The sequence below is a fragment of the Lynx rufus genome, unplaced genomic scaffold (genome assembly GCF_022079265.1).
Source record: "Lynx rufus isolate CCGP_SWC_20201006 ecotype Redwood Valley unplaced genomic scaffold, mLynRuf1.p SCAF_14, whole genome shotgun sequence".
Classification (NCBI taxonomy): Eukaryota; Metazoa; Chordata; class Mammalia; order Carnivora; family Felidae; genus Lynx; species Lynx rufus.
The window spans coordinates 28627626-28645821 of record NW_025814828.1 but is presented as its reverse complement, the minus strand read 5'-3'; positions in this window follow the sequence as shown (position 1 = coordinate 28645821).

The following is an 18196-nucleotide window of genomic DNA, read 5'->3' as shown; positions in this document are numbered from 1 at the left end:
ATTATGGCAGTGCCTCAAAAAATTAAAAATAGAGGTACCATGTATTCCAAGGGTACCTTTAAGCATGTATCTAAAAGAAATGTAATGAGTATCTCAGATAGGTGCACAACCATGTTTATTGCAGCATTATTCACAGTAGCCAAAAGAAGGAAACTTCCTAAGTATCCATGAGTGAATGAATGGATAAAGATGTGGTTTGGCGGGGGGGAGGGGGACGGTGCAGGTTCATGTGTGCATGCACGCACACACAACAGAATATTACTTAACCAGAAAAAAGAATAAAATTTTGCCACTTGTGGCATTGGGGATGGGCATTGAGGATATTACAGTAAGTGAAATAAGAGAAAGACAAATAGTACATGATTACAGTTGTATGTGGAATTTACAAAACAAACTTACAAGCAAAATAAAACAAATGCCATACCCACGGATACAGAGAACAGCTTGCCAGAGTGATTACCAGAATGGAAGGGGCATTAGTATGGACAGGGACAGGGGGCAGTGGGTGAAGGTGATTAACAAATAAGAACTTCCAGCTGTAAAAGAAATAAGTCATGGGGATGTAATGTACAGCACAGGGAATATAGTCAATGATATATACGCTAATATTATAACAAATTTAGAAGGCGACAGATGGTAACTAGACTTACTGTGTGTAACAATTTTGCAAGGTATACGTATTTCCAGTCACTATGTTGTACACCTAACACTAATATAATACTGTGTATCAATTATACTTGAAAGAATAGTAAATGTCTATTTTTGAATGCATATAAAAACAGCATTTACAAGGCTTCATTCACACCACAATACTCAAAACAGCTCCATATAGCATCAATTTTATATTCAGGATAGGATGGGAGACTGCCTTTTGCATTGAAAATAAAAACAAACCAAATGCTCATCTCCAATTCCATTGTGTAAGAGAGCACAGACCTGTGCTGAGTCAAGGCTATGTAAAATCAGTCACCTGGGTTCATGTAATGAATTCATTTCCCGTGGCAGGGTCCAGCATGCTGCCCAGAAATGCTGGTTTCTTTGTTATTAAGGCAACAGTCTTAGAATCCTTGTAATAAAAGTTTGGACACAGTTCCAAAGCCCTCTCATCATCCTGGATAGATGTACTGATAGAACACATGACAATCTGGAACCTCAATGATGGGCTCTTTAGTTACGGCAGATTCTATTAGTGTTGGAAACCATTTGTACTAAGTGAGCCCTCAGTTGTGATGATTACTCCTAAAAATTATTGTAAAGGTAAATTTCAGTGTTTGTACAGTTATTGACGGGTCATTTATTTTGAACACCTCAAATCACAAAACTGTCTCTTACCTCTTGAATCTATACATCCAGTTCTCTGATTTTCACTTCACTGTAGATGAGGTTTTCTCCACCTTGTCCTGTAAATTAACAGCAAATTAACATTGCCAAAAATCTATTTTTCTCACCTCTCGTTTTGTTCATAAGTCTCCAGCATACATCTCACATGCATATAATCTAGTTCAGACTCCCTGATCCCTTAGGCCACCTTGGATCCCAACTCATCTGTTACCACTCAAGACAAGCTTTCAAAATACTTTGAACGAAATCCTTTTGAAGTTGTCAAGTTACACTTAGTGCTGAATTGTTGGTAGTTAATGTCAGTATAAATATAAAGTACAATGGTAAAAATACTTAAACAAGAGCAGAGAATTCTCTAGGATGTACCAACTACCTATGCGACCTTGAGCTCATCATATATATACATTCTGAGCTTCCATTGCTTTCATTAATGGTGAGATTACTTCGGATGATTTCTCACACATTCTTGAACATCATTGAAAAAAAACTTCAGTAATCGCACTGCTTATCTAATTTGTGCTTGTTTTGTATTCTCTCATATATGCTTGAATATGTGAATCCATATACAATCACTGAATTAGCATAATGAGATTCATCTTCTGGCACTGGTGTTAAGATTGAGAATTTTTGCTATTGATGGACAGAGCTGTGGTATTATGAGGCAATATTTCTTATTATATTGCTTTTGTTGGAGTTAGTGAGTAGTGTAATCCTGAAAGCAAAATAAAACGTGGAGCTAAACAAATTGCCTCTCATATTTACAGAGGGCAGGCAGGCATATTACTTCACATTATGCATAACTGAAGTTGTAAAATACTGCTGTAGCGTTTTGATGATTCAACAGTGAGGGTGTGTCGTTGATCAGAGAGCTGATGTTGACAGAGCATACCGCAGTATAATATATGCTAATTGCATATGGCTTTATACAGGCTCTCAAAAATAGAGGAATGTGAAACTTTTCGGATCCACTATCAGAAGTTGAAATTTCGGGGTTGTGGAAGGGATATAATTTGATATTTGAACTCAAGAAATGGATAAGATTAGTTAGAGATGCAGTAGTATTTGCAAGGTCTGTATGACCTTTACATAACATGATCTACTGAAACCTGTTTTTCCAAATGTTTATATGTATGCACATTGACATTTAAACTGGAAACAATGGGATATAAATCCTCTCATTAAGAATGTGCCAATGACTGATTATTATTCTTGAAGCAGTGTTGTCCTTTTTCTTGCATGATAAATGCTTCTTGTTAAAAATTTTCTACTGCTATTTATAAAATGCATCATTCTGAGATTCTGACCGAGGTTAGAAGTATCGTATTTGAACTTTAATTTAGACAAGTTGAAAACATGTCAGAATGGGGTCACTGTTTGGTGTTTCATTGTTGCTCAGAACTCTGGTGTGTGTTAAGCCTGTATTGAATGGATGATTGCAATCAGTTGCTTTTACTACTTATTACCATCTCTGGATAATGCTTACAGGTAGGAGATTAGAATGTGCAATCATTTGATCATTAAAGAAATGTTTAGAAAGTGTCAGATACCTTGCTTTGTGTTTAGGGATACACTGGTGAACAGGGCAATTTTTACTCTGATCATGATTAAAGTCCATGGGTTTTTAATTATTTCTGGATTTGTCCATTTTCCAAGGGCATACTCAAAGGAACTAAAACTGCAAGTATCCAAAACTTGTCACCAATCTCTCTCCTTGCTTGTTTGTGCATTCCTAAAGTCCACTGTCTACCTTTTGTAGGAATTCCAACTTTTATACTCACTCATAGCCTAACCCCTTTAGAATTCAAACCAACTTTAATTACTACCCCCACATTCCCACTTAAGATAAATCTGAGTTGTCCTCAACACTGTATTTTGCTTTAGTGCTAATTAATTTGGTGAAAGTATCTGTGATAAACCCTTAAATGGTGTCATAAAAAGATCACTTCAAATTGTTTTGATTATCTTTTACTGTATACACTTGCTATTCTTCCTTTTGTCTTTACTCATAGACATGATTTTTGACACATTATGGTCTCACTTTTTCCCTAGACCACTGTGGAGACAAATACCTAAATCATGTATGGCTCCACATCTAATTATATTTTGCATCATTTCCTTGTGTTGCTTCTCACTTTAATGCTATTATCCTAAGTGGAGATCCTAATATAGGGCAATAATGGCAGTCATCTCCCCCACAGTGTGTGTAGTTTCAATCTTGACTCTTGAAAAAATTCTACCTTGGAACACTCCCAATAATAAGTTGATGACTTATTTCACCTTTCTGAAAGAGAGGTATGGGAGAAAGAGAGAGAAAGAGATGGGTGATTACTCACAGTATTTCATGAGGGGTTTTTTTTCATTGTTAGGCAAAAATAGGAACCCATACTTCTTTAAACCTTCAATAGTGTTTGTGTGTAAAATATTGAATAAGCAATAGTAATAAATGGCAATAAAGTAAGGTTACGTTTTCTGAAAAGGCCTTGGTACTTCTGGTACTAACAAGGAAAAAAATATTTTTACCCCATGAAAATGTTAGAATTATAACTTAACAATATTGGTAGTGCCTTCACTATAATGTTATATATTTACTTCATATTTAGTAAATGTTCACTGACAGTGATTGCTATGGTTTCTTTTTTAGATTGTTAAGAATAGAGTAGGTTATTGAAGTATTGTCACAAGTGACACCTTGTTAAGATGCTTTGGAATATTAAAGTAATAAATAAATCTCCACTTGGGTGGCAAAAGTCCTTTGCTTTTTAAGTCCAGGGGTTAAAAATTCGACAAGTTTTTTTTGGTTAAAAAATAAATGCAGCCAAGATTCCATTCATGCATTTTTTGTGGCTCTAATATATGTAGTAAGAGCGTGCAGTGGTGTCATATTGATCCTTTCTGTTCAAGCTAATAGTTTATTCAGCTGCTCCCATTGGAATTACTGTTGTTTATATATCTTTCCCTTACTTTTTGCTTGTATTTACTCTTTTTCTGAAGACCACTTATCGACCGTATTATTAGATACTCTTGGAATGTGTTAGAAATTTTTCTAGTTGAGTACAAGCAGCCTTCTGCTGATGTTCACTTTCTTCCTGGGTGTCTGAGCTCAGGCTTTGTTTTTTAAACCTCACCACTGTGTCGGAGTCTGTGCACTCTCCCTCTGTTGGGAGGGAGTTGATTGTAATTGCTTCCAAGCAGGAGGACCCACTGGGGCAATTCAGATGAGGTTGGGCAGAAAATTTGGATACAGTGTGCACTTCCTCTCCTCAGCCCTGGTGATTCTCCTCTGCTTGTGTCTGTTGGTAGAGTGGTGTGGTGTTGTCATTCTTTCTCAATTTTGTATCGTGTTGTCTTGCTGAAGGATAAACTCTGAGCCTTAATTTGCTCAGATCTACCATTTTGTCCCTCAAAGGCCAGGTTGGGCTTAAAAAAAAAAAAAGTAGACCATTGACTGTTGCTCGCTATTTGAAAACCTTGTACAATAATCTTTTTTTTTTCTCTGAACACCTGCTAATGATGTCTGAAAAAAACAAAAACCAGAAAACATGAATTAAAAAAGCAAAAGATAAAAACATGAGCATTATCACCCTAGAGATACACACCAAATACAATGTTGAACAGGGCATGATAGAAAAAGCATAATCCCTTAAATAACCTGTAGCTCCTATCCATTTTGGTGATAATTATAAAACTCTAACAAAGAAAATCATTCGGAGGCAGCTCATTTATACATGTATGAAAAACAAACTCTCAGCAGTCCCAAGGTATATGTCTTCAGACCTTTGCGAACCTCCAAGTTTGCAAATACCACTAAACCATGTAATTCCACTCATAAAATGCAGTAAAGTATAACCAAACAATTAAAGACCCCTATCACACCCTTGATGATTGTATAAACTAAAGTCATTTATAAAGGTGTTAAAATAAAGTCCACCACTAAACACATACACACTCTATTATATCAGCCCCATATAATTTCTAACCATGAACTCACCTGAATCAAAACTGTGACAGCTCAGCTGTAAAAAAGGCTGAGATCTTGCCATTTGTGATGACAACATGGATGGAGCTAAAGGATATGATGCTAAGTCAAATAAGAGAAAGACAAATACCATATGATTTCACTTATATTTGGAATCTAAAATAAATAAATAAATGAACAAGACACAGAAACCGGCATCTGGGAAATGTTGGACTCTTGATTTCAGCTCAGTTCATGATCTCCCGGTTCGTGGGATCAAGCCCCATGTCAGCCTCCGCAGGATAGCTTGGAGCCACCTTAGCGTTCTCTCTTGGTCCTTCCCCTGCTCTCGTGTGGTTGTATGCTCTATTTCTCAAAATAAATAAATAAACATTTTTTTAAAAAAGTAGAAAACAAACCCATAAATACGGAGAACAAACTGATGGTTGCTAGAGGGGAGGGGTTGGAGATTGGGGTGGGCAAAACGGGTATAGGGAAGTGAGAAGTACAGGTTTCCAGTTATGGGATGAGTAAATCATGGGAATAAAAGGCACAACATAAGAAATATAGTCAATAGTATTGTCATAGCGTTGCATGGTGACAGATGGGAGCTCCACTTGAGGAGAGCACAGTATAAAGTATAGTTGTTGAGCTACTATGCTGTATACTTGCAACTAATGTAACGTTGTGCATGGACTATAGTTCAGTAAAAAAATAAAAAGAAAAAAAATCTTTTCATGAATAATGATAATAGTTGTTCTATAATATTAGCCTGGCACATGTTCTCTGTAGTAGGACACTTTTTGTGCTTGACAACTTGTTTCTTCTTACTCCTTCTTGTGCTGTTTCCTCTCAAGGAAAAATGGTCTCAAGGAAAAACCTATAATGTCAAGGGTATTTCTATCTGTGGGAAAAAAAAAGTGGCTAATTCAGTTGCTTATAAAGCACTAGTATTTGCTGCTGCAAAGACTTGTCAATACCATTTTTTAGTTTTATTATATGTTAACTAAAAGCGATTTTGCTGGTTAAGCTTATAGTAAGTTCAGGAGTTTTAAGTAAGAATTCCATCAATATGGAATCTTAGGACTTTAAAAGAGTTTTCATTAGATATCCTAGAATGTTTTATATAAACACTGAGAGATTTAGTTGTTGTTTTGGACCTATGTTGGTATTTTAAGTTATTTTATGTCATGAATTTACATTTGGCAAAACTGAGGCTTCAAATGAGACATTAGAATTTATTGTAGCTGTGTTTGTGGAATTTTTCTTTAAATTAACGATCACTTATTTGATCCTCTTTTGCTGAAGGGCCCTGGGATTTCAACTAAAATGCAAAATGAAGAAGTAAGAATAATTAACTTAAATTCTCAGAAGCTTTTTGGAGATAAATTCATAAGTGGGTTATGAAACAACATGTGTTGGTTTTATTTTCTGTTATAGCAAAGAATAAAAAGTAGTAGTTTGCTGGCCCCTGGTGAGTATTATAATTTATTTTTCTATAATGGTGTCTTTTGAAGCATGCTTACAAATCCTTCCAGGTTCCCAGTGTGAGCCCCGAGGTGGATTGAATTCATCTGTACCTGTGACAGTAAGTATCTAGGCAAGAATCAGAAAAACAGTAGGTATATAAGTAGACTTGCCCAGTGTAAGATAGATTCTCTGGGGAAGATAGAAAATCTCTAGGCCGAGCCTATAGGCTTCCTAAGCCTCAGAGGCCACTGATATATGAAGTGAGTAGACAGTCTGAACTGGGTATACCATCGTGGTTGTCACACTGAGAATGTGTTGTCCTCACCAAGCATCATTTCCCTTCTATTTTCTGCATAATTTGTTGGTATTTCATGGTTGCCCTTCTTACTTTTCTAGTTGTCTGTGACCACAAGCTCCTGTGTTTTACATAATGTATGCATAAGTTTTAATAGGGTGCATTATATATTTTTTCAAAGTAACGTTAATTTTCTGTACTAGAAAACCAAACCCATACTGCCAGTGTGCTGCCTGTGTTGCAACCTCTGACCATAAAAAATATATAGTTTGCTCCTTCTTTCTTTTAGTGCTAGTTTATTTGAAAATTGATTGATTACTTTGCGGATGTTCTTTAACTGATATATAAATAAATTTTCTTTATCTTTACTAAAATGTGTATGTTCAACATTCACAATGAAGGGAAATATTCTACCTGGAAGAACAGAATAGAACCCTCACCTTTGAATATGATTCCATTGATTTTACTTTGTTCTTTGGTATATTTTATTTTTGAAAATATTTTTATGTTTATTTATGTATTTTTGAGAGAGAGCATGTGCACATACGAGTAGGGGAGGGGCAGAGAGAGACAAACACAGAATGTGAATCAGGCTCCAGGTTCTGCACTGCCAACACACAGCCCAACGCAGCACTCGAACCACGAACCCTGAGATCATGACCAAAGCCGAAGTTGGATACTTAACTGACTGAGCCACCCAGGTGCCCCTGTTCTTAGGTATATTTTACTGTTTGAGGGTTGAACACTCTAACGATAGAGTAACAAGGACCTACCTTGTCCCTTAATATTGTGTGTGATCACAATTATGTCCTACTCAAAATTTTTAAGTACATCTTTACCATAGGCAGTAAAAATTGAAAAATACGTAAATAAGGAAATAACGAACTGGATTAATTTGCTCATGAACTACCACTTACCCTGCAGGTCTTAAAATGCCATCCTTCCTAACTCATGACCTGCTGTCCTGAGGCGACTGTTACTCTAGCATCACATACATCATCTGCCCCTTAAAAGGTATAAGCCTCACTTCCTGTCAAACTTCTGGTAGTTCTTGTTTTTAGACTTCTCTGTCAGGGATGGGACCTTATCCATGGACCGAATGGTATATTTCTACTGGGGGGTTGGGGGAGGGAAACCTGTATGTTTGGCAATTTGTTCAACATTTATATATATGCAAGCCAAGGGCTGTAAAATGTTCATGGTTTCTTCAAAAATTTGCTAAATACTGATGTTCTTTGACTCATTAGAGGCAAGGTACTTGTGTAGAAGACAGTCGAATATATTTTAGTATAAGTTTTTCACTTGGTAGATTAGACTTGAGAGAACATTTTCAGGATCAAATTTTCTTTACACACTTTTCATCTCAAATGTTTGTCCAAGTTGTCAAATGAAAGAAAACTAGGACTTTACTATAGTTTTAAGTTGTAAGTACTTGATAAGTCAGTTTCCATTTCTTGGAAATCCCTGTTTCCCAGAGGTACATATTGATACCATTCTTAGTACTTTGGGGGTATAAATTAAATTTAACTTTGTCAACAACTTCTTATAAGATCATGTTACTATTATTACTACTGTGCTGATACTCTGTCACTTGGTTTCATATTCATCTTTTTTTCATGTATACGTTTTTCTTTGGTGATGATTATATCAGTATGCTAAAGCTCAATTTTAGAGACATTGGATATCATTTGTTTGGATACCATTAGCTTATCATAAAAAAAAAGACATGAAAATTATTTACATGATGAATGATTCCACAGTTTCACTGGAATGGGCAGCTTCACCCGATGCCATATCAGTAATAATGTATTTCAGTCCACATACTTTCTGAGAATGTCACCATCTCTAAATAGGAAATAATCCTTGTCATCTAGGACTAGTTTGGTGCCTCCATAGTCTGGGAGAGGAACTTGATCTCCGGCTTTCACACTAGATGGTTGAATCTCTCCACCCTTTCCCGTAGAGCCTGTCCACAAGCTACTACTCTTGCTTAGTACTTTTTCTTGAGATTTTTCTGGAAGCATAACGCCTCCTTTCGTTACATTTTTGGCTGCACTACTTTGAACTAAAACTGATAGAGGAGAAGAAACTTTGTAGGTGCCTGTCCTTCCAGGACTCTTGCTCCTGCAGTCAGTGCTCTGCCCTGAAGCTGCCCCGGATGCTGCAAGGAGACCCAGAGTCTGGCCCCAGGGCCACGTGAACATGGGACTATATTCATCTCTTTATAAATGTCTGATTAGTACTACAGATTAATAGTACTATGAATGGTGCCCTGAAGTCTAACCATTTGCTTAAAGGGCTAAAGAAGATATATAAATTAAAATCTAATTAGGAACAAAGAAAAACAATAAATCCATAAGGGCACCTGGGTGGCTCAGTCGGTTATGCCTCTGATTTCAGTTCAGGTCATGATCTCACGGTTGGTGGGTTCAAGCCCCGCATCGGGCTCTGTGCTGACAGCTCAGAGCCTGGAACCTGTTTCGGATTCTGTGTCTCCCTCTCTCTCTCTGCCCCTCCCTCACTTGCACTCTGTCTCTGTCTCTGTTTCTGTGTCTCTATCTCTCTCAAAAAGCAAAATTAAAAAGAATCTGTAGAAAACAAGATACTAGATCTTTTGTATTCATCGGCCCTTGTATTTGCTCTTCTTTGAATTAATCTGTTTTTGTTTTCTGCCAATGTTTCAATTGTAGTTATTTCCTTCTATGTATTCTTTTAAAAGATTAAAGTTGTACTCTTCCACTTTTAGATATCTTAATGTGGAAATCACTCTTATTTTTTTTAATGTATTTTTATATTTTTAATGTTTATTTTTGAAAGAGAGAGAGAGAGCAGAGGAGGGACAGAGAGAGAGGGAGACACTGAATCTGAAGCGTGCTCTAAGCTCTGAGCTGTCAGCACAGAGCCTGATGCAGGGTTGGAACTCACAAACCATGAGATCATGACCTGAGCCCAAGTTGGACTTTTGACTGGGCCACCCAGTTGCTCCACTCTTAATTACTTTTTGTCCATAGTTCTTTTTTTTTTTTAATTGAAAAAACAGTTGTCCTAACATAATTTTAAAAGGTCTTCTTTTCCCTATTTACATATCTGTAGTACTATCTGTATTGTAGATCAAGCTTAATATATGCTGGGTATCTTTTTCTGTTATTTTCTTCATTCACCATTTCCTGTGTCAACAGTGGACACCTCTATCACTGTAGATGTGTAACTAGCCTTGACATGGGGTAAGGCAGACTACCCTACCTTATTTTTCAGTTTTCTTAGATAACTTTAGTCATCTGAGTGCATGTGAATTACAGGCAAAGTACATAAAAGCCCCATTTAAAAAAGTGTTGACATATTTCCTGGGATTGTATTAATTTAATTTGAGAAAAGTGGTATGTTACCTTTGTTTCAATGGTTTATTTATTTTTTGAGAGACAGCGTAAACATGAGAAAGAAGGAGCCTGAGAGGGGCAGAGAGATAGGTGGACCGGGGTTCCAAAGTGGGGTCTGCACTAACAGACTGACAGCAGTGAGCCCAAAGCAGGGCTCAAACTCATGAACTGCAAGATCATGACTTCTAAGCTGAAGTCTGATGTTCAACCAACTCAGCCACCCAGGGCCCCTTAAATTTGTTTTTTTAATTGTGATTTTGCCTTATGGCGTTGCTTGCTCTTAACATTAATAAAAATGCATTAAAGCTCTGGGTTCACTTTGCATCCATCTTGCTGAAATATATCTTTCAGAAATTCCTTCAAAGAATATGTGCAGGTAATAATTTTCTTAGTCTTTGAAAATGTTGTGAATAATAGTTGTGGTGCAAATTGTAGGTCAGCACATTTTTTCTTGTTACTCTTTTGAGCTTACTATTTTCTGTTCTCATTTTCATCCACAAAGTCACAGGTGATTATATCTTCTGCAGTCTGATAGTCATTTCCTTAAGATATAAAACCTGCTTTTTACTAATGTAAGTCGTCAGCTGCGTTTCTTTAGCATGGTGTTCTGTAGTTTTGCTACAATATATCTGGGTGTAAATTTATCTTTTTTCTCCTCGGTATTCATATTTGCACTTAGAACTGAGTATTCCTGTCTGTCTTCAGTTATGTAAAATTACCAGGCATTATTTTTAAATCTTGCTTTTCTGTAGTTCCACACGAGTCCCTTCTTTAGGAGTTCTTAGTGTTGGATATTAATGTCTATCTTCCATGTCCTTTGAATTTCCTTTTTTTTTTAAAGTTTGTGTGGCACAAAAACAGACACACAGACCAATGGAATAGAATAGAAACCCCAGAACTAGACCCACAAACGTATGGCCAACTCATCTTTGACAAAGCAGGAAAGAACATCCAATGGAAAAACGACAGCCTCTTTAACAAATGGTGCTGGGAGAACTGGACAGCAACATGCAGAAGATTGAAACTAGACCACTTTCTCACACCATTTACAAAAATAAACTCAAAATGGATAAAGGACCTAAATGTGAGACAGGAAACCATCAAAACCTTAGAGGAGAAAGCAGGAAAAGACCTCTCTGACCTCAGCCGTAGCAATCTCTTACTCGACACATCCCCAAAGGCAAGGGAAGTAAAAGCAAAAGTGAATTACTGGGACCTTATGAAGATAAAAAGCTTCTGCACAGCAAAGGAAACAACCAACAAAACTAAAAGGCAACCAACGGAATGGGAAAAGATATTTGCAAATGACATATCGGACAAAGGGCTAGTATCTAAAATCTACAAAGAGCTCACCAAACTCCACACCCGAAAAACAAATAACCCAGTGAAGAAATGGGCAGAAAACATGAATAGACACTTCTCTAAAGAAGACATCCAGATGGCCAACAGGCACATGAAAAGATGTTCAGCGTCGCTCCTTATCAGGGAAATACAAATCAAAACCACACTCAGGTATCACCTCACACCAGTCAGAGTGGCCAAAATGAACAAATCAGGAGACTATAGATGCTGGAGAGGATGTGGAGAAACGGGAACCCTCTTGCACTGTTGGTGGGAATGCAAAGTGGTGCAGCCGCTCTGGAAAGCAGTGTGGAGGTTCCTCAGAAAATTAAAAATAGACCTACCCTATGACCCAGCAATAGCACTGCTAGGAATTTACCCAAGGGATACAGGAGTACTGATGCATAGGGGCACTTGTACCCCAATATTGATAGCAGCACTGTCAACAATAGCCACATTATGGAAAGAGCCTAAATGTCCATCAACTGATGAATGGATAAAGAAATTGTGGTTTATATACACAATGGAATACTACGTGGCAATGAGAAAAAATGAAATATGGCCTTTTGTAGCAACGTGGATGGAACTGGAGAGTGTGATGCTAAGTGAAATAAGCCATACAGAGAAAGACAGATACCATATGGTTTCACTCTTATGTGGATCCTGAGAAACTTAACAGGAACCCATGGGGGAGGGGAAGGTAAAAAAAAAAAAAAAAGGACGTTAGAGTGGGAGAGAGCCAAAGCATAAGAGACTGTTAAAAACTGAGAACAAACTGAGGGTTGATGGGGGGTGGGAGGGAGGGGCGGGTGGGTAATGGGTATTGAGGAGGGCACCTTTTGGGATGAGCACTGGGTGTTGTATGGAAACCAATTTGTCAATAAATTTCATATATATATAAAAAAATGATGCAACCTAGAAAAAAAAAATAAAGTTTGTGTATTTATTTACAGAGGGGGGGAGGAGCAGAGAGAGAGGGGAAGAGAGAATCCGAAACAGGCTCTGTCCTGTCACACAGAGCCCAGCCTGGGGCTCTATCTCAGGAACTGCAAGATCATGACCTGAGCAGAAATCAAGAGAAAGGCGCTGAACTGACTGAACTACCCAAGCACCCCTGAATCATCTGTTTTTAAATTAATTTGCTTCCCTGGGTTGTGTTCTCGAGGAGTTCTTCATTATTATACCTCTCATTCACTAATTTTATCTTCTGTGCAATCTAGCTATTCTATGATGTTTAATTGTTTTAAAATGGATTCATTTACTCCATTTGTCATTTCCAATATCAGAGTCAGTTTTTTCTCACAGATACCAAATTATGTAGTGCCCTTTCACCCCTGCTTTTATTTTATAACTCTAGATTACTTTTCTTTTGATTTTCTCTTTTAGTTTTACTACTGAAAATTGTCAACCTATCTTTTTAAATTGTTTTGCAGACATTCTGCCAGGATAGTTATCTCCCCTGAATCCATGGCTCACTCATGGTGCTGGTGCTGGTATGAATTTCTGCCTCTTCTAGGCTTGCATTTGGTCTCACTTTTCTGGAGGCTTTCAAGTTAAGAGATGGGCTTTTTTTTTTTGCCATTGTTTTAATTGCTTCTTTTCCCCTTTTTATTCCTCCCTTTATTCCTCCCTAACTTTACTGGTGTCCTCATGTGTTCCCTGGAACAGCAGTCCAGATGTTGATACTGTACTGTGCACATTGGGATGTCTGCTTTGTGATCATAATTAAAGTTCTTGAGGATTCAGTGCTCAAGTCAGATTATTTGGGTTTCTTTCTGGCATTGTGGTGTGTCTTTTTTTTTTCTTCCTCTACGTCTAGTTTAATAGTTTCCTATAAAGATAGGACCTCAGGCAGCAGGTCAGCAACATTTTTCAGTAATTTGTCCTTTCAAGAATGATTACTGGCTAGACCTGTACTTTGACCTGTGACTTCAAGCAGTGATCTTAATTCTGGTTCTTCTCTCGAATGTGGACTCTTAGTGAAGGAGCCTAAATGCAGGCATACTGTCAGTTGGGGGAAAAGCACCTTTTAGGATGGCAGCTTCGGCATCTGATCCATGGCAGTGCCAAGCTTGTGTCTAAGCCCTGCGGTGTTACTATGTGGGTTTTTTTTCCTGTTTTTATATTTTCTCTATCAGTGCTCTATATTTTAAACAGGTAATATGCGTTAAGGCATAAATCGTCATGCCATCTCAATTAGGGAGTTTCAATGCTTTCTGTTTAATCAACTGGTATTCATTAACTTCACAAAATTAAAATTAAAACCCACAGAAATATACTACTAATACATTCATAAGAGATAAACCAGTTCATTATGTTTTAGGGGGCAGTGTATGCATATTGTTCTGACATACTAAAATTAACAATAAAGGTTTCTGTTTTGTCTTTGTCTTCTCTATCAAAAAGTTTAGTATCCAAATTTAAAAGTATTTAACAATTTTGCAGGAATTTGAGTTAATACAGGTAAACCTGGGTTAAATGAATGTTTTCAAAAAATTATTTGCTAAATACAACCTTTAATAATAATATGGCCAAACCCAAAGTAATAACATCAGGTACGGGTAAGGATGTGGAACAGTAGGAATTCTTCCTTACCGGTGGGCATAAAAAACAGTGCAGCTACTTTGGAAGATAGTTGGCTGGTTTCTTAATAAACAAAGCATACTCATTTAAAAAAAAAATCTTACCACTCCAGCCAGCAATGGTGCTCCATGATGTTTATCCAAATAAGTTGAACACTTGTCCTCAGGATAAACCGCCCACAAATGTTTATAGCAGCTTTGTTCACAATCGCCAAAACTTTAGGCAGCCATGTTGTCCTTTGGTAGGTTAATAGATCAATAAACTGTGGTCCATCCACACCATGGGAATATTGCTCATCACTAAAAAGAAATGAGCTTTTAGGCCATAAAAAGATGTGAAGGAACCTTAAATGCATATTCCTAAGAGAAAGAAGCCAATCTGAAAAAGCTATATAGTGTATGGTTCCAACAAAATGACATTCTGAACAAGGCAAAACTGTGCAAACCATAAAGAATCACTGGTTGCCACGGTTTGAAGGGAGGGATGAATATGTGGAGCACAGAGGATTTTTAGGGCAGTGAAACTAATCTATGATATTGCAATGATGGATATATCTCATTATACTCTTGTAAAACTCCATAGACTGTACAACCCCAGGAATGAACCCTAATGTAAACTGTGGACTGTGGATGAGCATGTAACCATGTAGGTTTATCCACTGTAACAGATGTACACCTCTAGTATGGGATGTTGATAGGTGGGTAGGCTGTGAATATGTGGGGAGAAGGAGTATATGGAAAATCTCTGTATGTTCTTCTCAATTTTTCTGTGAACCTAAAACAACTGTAGAAAATAAAGTGTACTTAAAAAAATATTTACCAACACAAATCATGTTGTTTTAAGCACAGTTTTAAAACATGCTCAGTGTAGTACCATATGCTCATGAGTGTACAATAATTCCTTTGAAACTGCTTATCTTCAAACATGTATATTTAAATAAGACTTGTCCATATAATAGCAGGTACTTTATTTTCTCCTTTTGCATATATTTAATATGATAATCAATTCAACCTGGTATTATTCTGGCTGCTAGTCAAAGCCTCATACGTGTTTGTTAATTTGCCACTTGTTCCTTATACAACATCTTGGCTGTTTAATAAGCACTTGGAAAAGTCAAGAGAGTCCTGCCCCAGCATGGGTCTTAATTGAATATGTACTGCATAATAGAATTAAATTCAGAACAAGCCATCAGTGGCAGATGATCCTTCAGTTACGAACAAAGCTTCGGTGGGAGGGATGGTGTAAAGGTGATAAAATGATGGCAGCAAAGGGCTTTGGAATATTGTATGATAGGATTATATAATGGCTTTAAGGACACCCCAGGCTAAAGTGGACCAAGTCCTCTCTGGGGCCGCCTGCTCTCATTTATTTGTGAGTCCTTTCACTGTAAAAACGTAAGGATTTTTAGATCAAGGTTTCTATCATCTCCCAATTTCTTTGGAGAATCTTTGAAATCCTGCCTCTAAGAAAATTAAGGAAGGTAATAATAATGTGGGTAGATGGTATCAAAATGCTCAGTGTGTTGTTGTTGTTTTGTTTGATCACAGCTATTACTAATAGCAGAACTTGTGGTGTTGAGGATTAAGTTTTTGGTACAGGTAGTTCTCAGGTGGCTGTGTGATAACATTTAAACATTTACAATATGCTTCCAAGCTGGAACACTTTGATGTCGTTTTGTCTGTGAAATAAATGGTATTGTGTAAAACATTACAGCAGATCTTTTAGAGTGAGTTGACAGGATGGCAGCATAGTTACTCACAGTTCAGACGACGACAATATAGAATGTAATGAGCCATAATGCTATTAGTTTTCACTTGAGAATTTTCATGTTGTATTTTGTACAGTCCTTAAAATATCATGCATAAAACATTGTGCCGAAACAATAGCAAGTTTTATATTCATAATGTCATTACGAGCCAACAGTTTAATAACCGTAGGAAACAATGGAAAATTTGCCTCAGACTCTTTTGGAAGGTGGGAACGAGAATAGCTGCTGCGTGAATGGTCCCGTCTGAAAGGCTCTCTGGCTAGATAAGTAGATACCATAGTGTGACCCTTTGTTTTGCTGGGAATCTCTGTAAATGCCGCTGGAGTGAACAGGGCATTTGAGGCTATGGCATCTTTAAGGAGAGGGTGAATCTATTGTACTCATCCTCGGTGCCCACCAGAAAAAAAAAAAAAGGCATCCCTCAGGTAATGAATTGACCACTAACTCAATGAAAGAGAGCAGGAGGCTTGGAAGAATAATGACTCCAGAATAGAATATGGAAATAACCATCGTATAGCAGCATTTGAAAAGAGCGTGGCTCTCTAATACCTTGGATTTGCTTCTGTTATGGTAGGACATAATTTCATCATTACGATTACTAACAGATGGAGTGATACATTTTGTTTCCAAATACTAACACAAAAGAGCAAACCACAGAACTTGATGAGAAGGATGCTACATTTGATATTTACTAGTGTATATGTGGCGCTAGACAAGTACTGAGAAATTAATCTCTTGGAATGAACCACCATCGAACACTTCTGTCAAGTAATGCCATTTACTTTCCTTATTAACATACTGAGCGATTCTGTTGGATCACTTAGCATGGTGAGCTTATTAGGAAAATAACATTGGTTCGAGCAAAGAACTCCTGTGACCTTTCTAAATGAAAATAGCATGATGCTCGAAATAATTGGTGGAAGGACCATCTCTACACACAAAGTGGTTTTGTGCAATCAACTGCCATACTGAGAAGAAACTTTGTTTTTTGTTTTTAATGTTTGGAATGCCGAAGATTTTTCTGTTTCTTTTCTATTTTAATTAAAGAGAATGAAAGTTGTATTTACATTAAATGCAGACAGCACCCCCCTTCCTAGAGTGAGTGTTTCTCCCAAATGGCTACCTTTTCCCACCTTGGTCTTCAGGAAACCCTTGATCACACTCTAAGAGCTGTTAGGCCTTTTTGAGAATAGGAAAATCAAAGGGAAGTCACATTTAAGATCTCAGAATTTTTGCATATATCATAAAATGATTACTAGGAATGCATTACTCAATTATGTATTTATAAATGGGCTAAAACATCTAGATAAAACGTGGTTAATGCTGAAGAAACTCGTTTATAAGAAGGAATGGGAAGAATCAGTAGTGGTCTGCTTGATCTCAGTATCCTAATACTGTATCCCTTGTGAGTAAATAAAACATTGTGTTTACCATCTAATGATTAAAACAACGAGTAAATAATTTTGAGTAAGGCATACTTAATCATTTTCTCAAATATCTTTCTAAGCCACATGTTCAGATGAAACAAAAAAAAAGTACTTTGTAAACATTGATATCTGAAACCTGAAACTAAAATATATAGGATTATAGTTTGTCCTTCAGAGATGTGACGCTCTCAGTTAAAAAGTCAGCTTCTATTTTAAATCAGAATTTATGTGTAGTTTGTGATTGGTTTAAAATATAAATGTTTTATACCCCTTCTTGTCTAGCACAGAATGAAATCATCTTGAAGGATTTTTATTAATCACATAAGTTACAAGCCATATGTTTCAAGGAAAAAATATTTCCAAGAAATAGAGGTCTACTTGAGGCTTGACCCATGTTACCATCAAACCCAAACATAATTTGCTCTGTGTGGCTGTTGAAAATTATGTTTTACATATCATTTACTATCCATTACACTGTATTACATCATGACTACTCACTGTTTTGTCTTTCATTTGTACCTATTTGTTCATATTTTTAAACTAGATCAAAAATTTCTGGAAAGACATTTGTTGCCATATCCCCATAATGTACCACATTGCAGATGGGAAATAATTAGACAATTGGGAGCATATGAGATC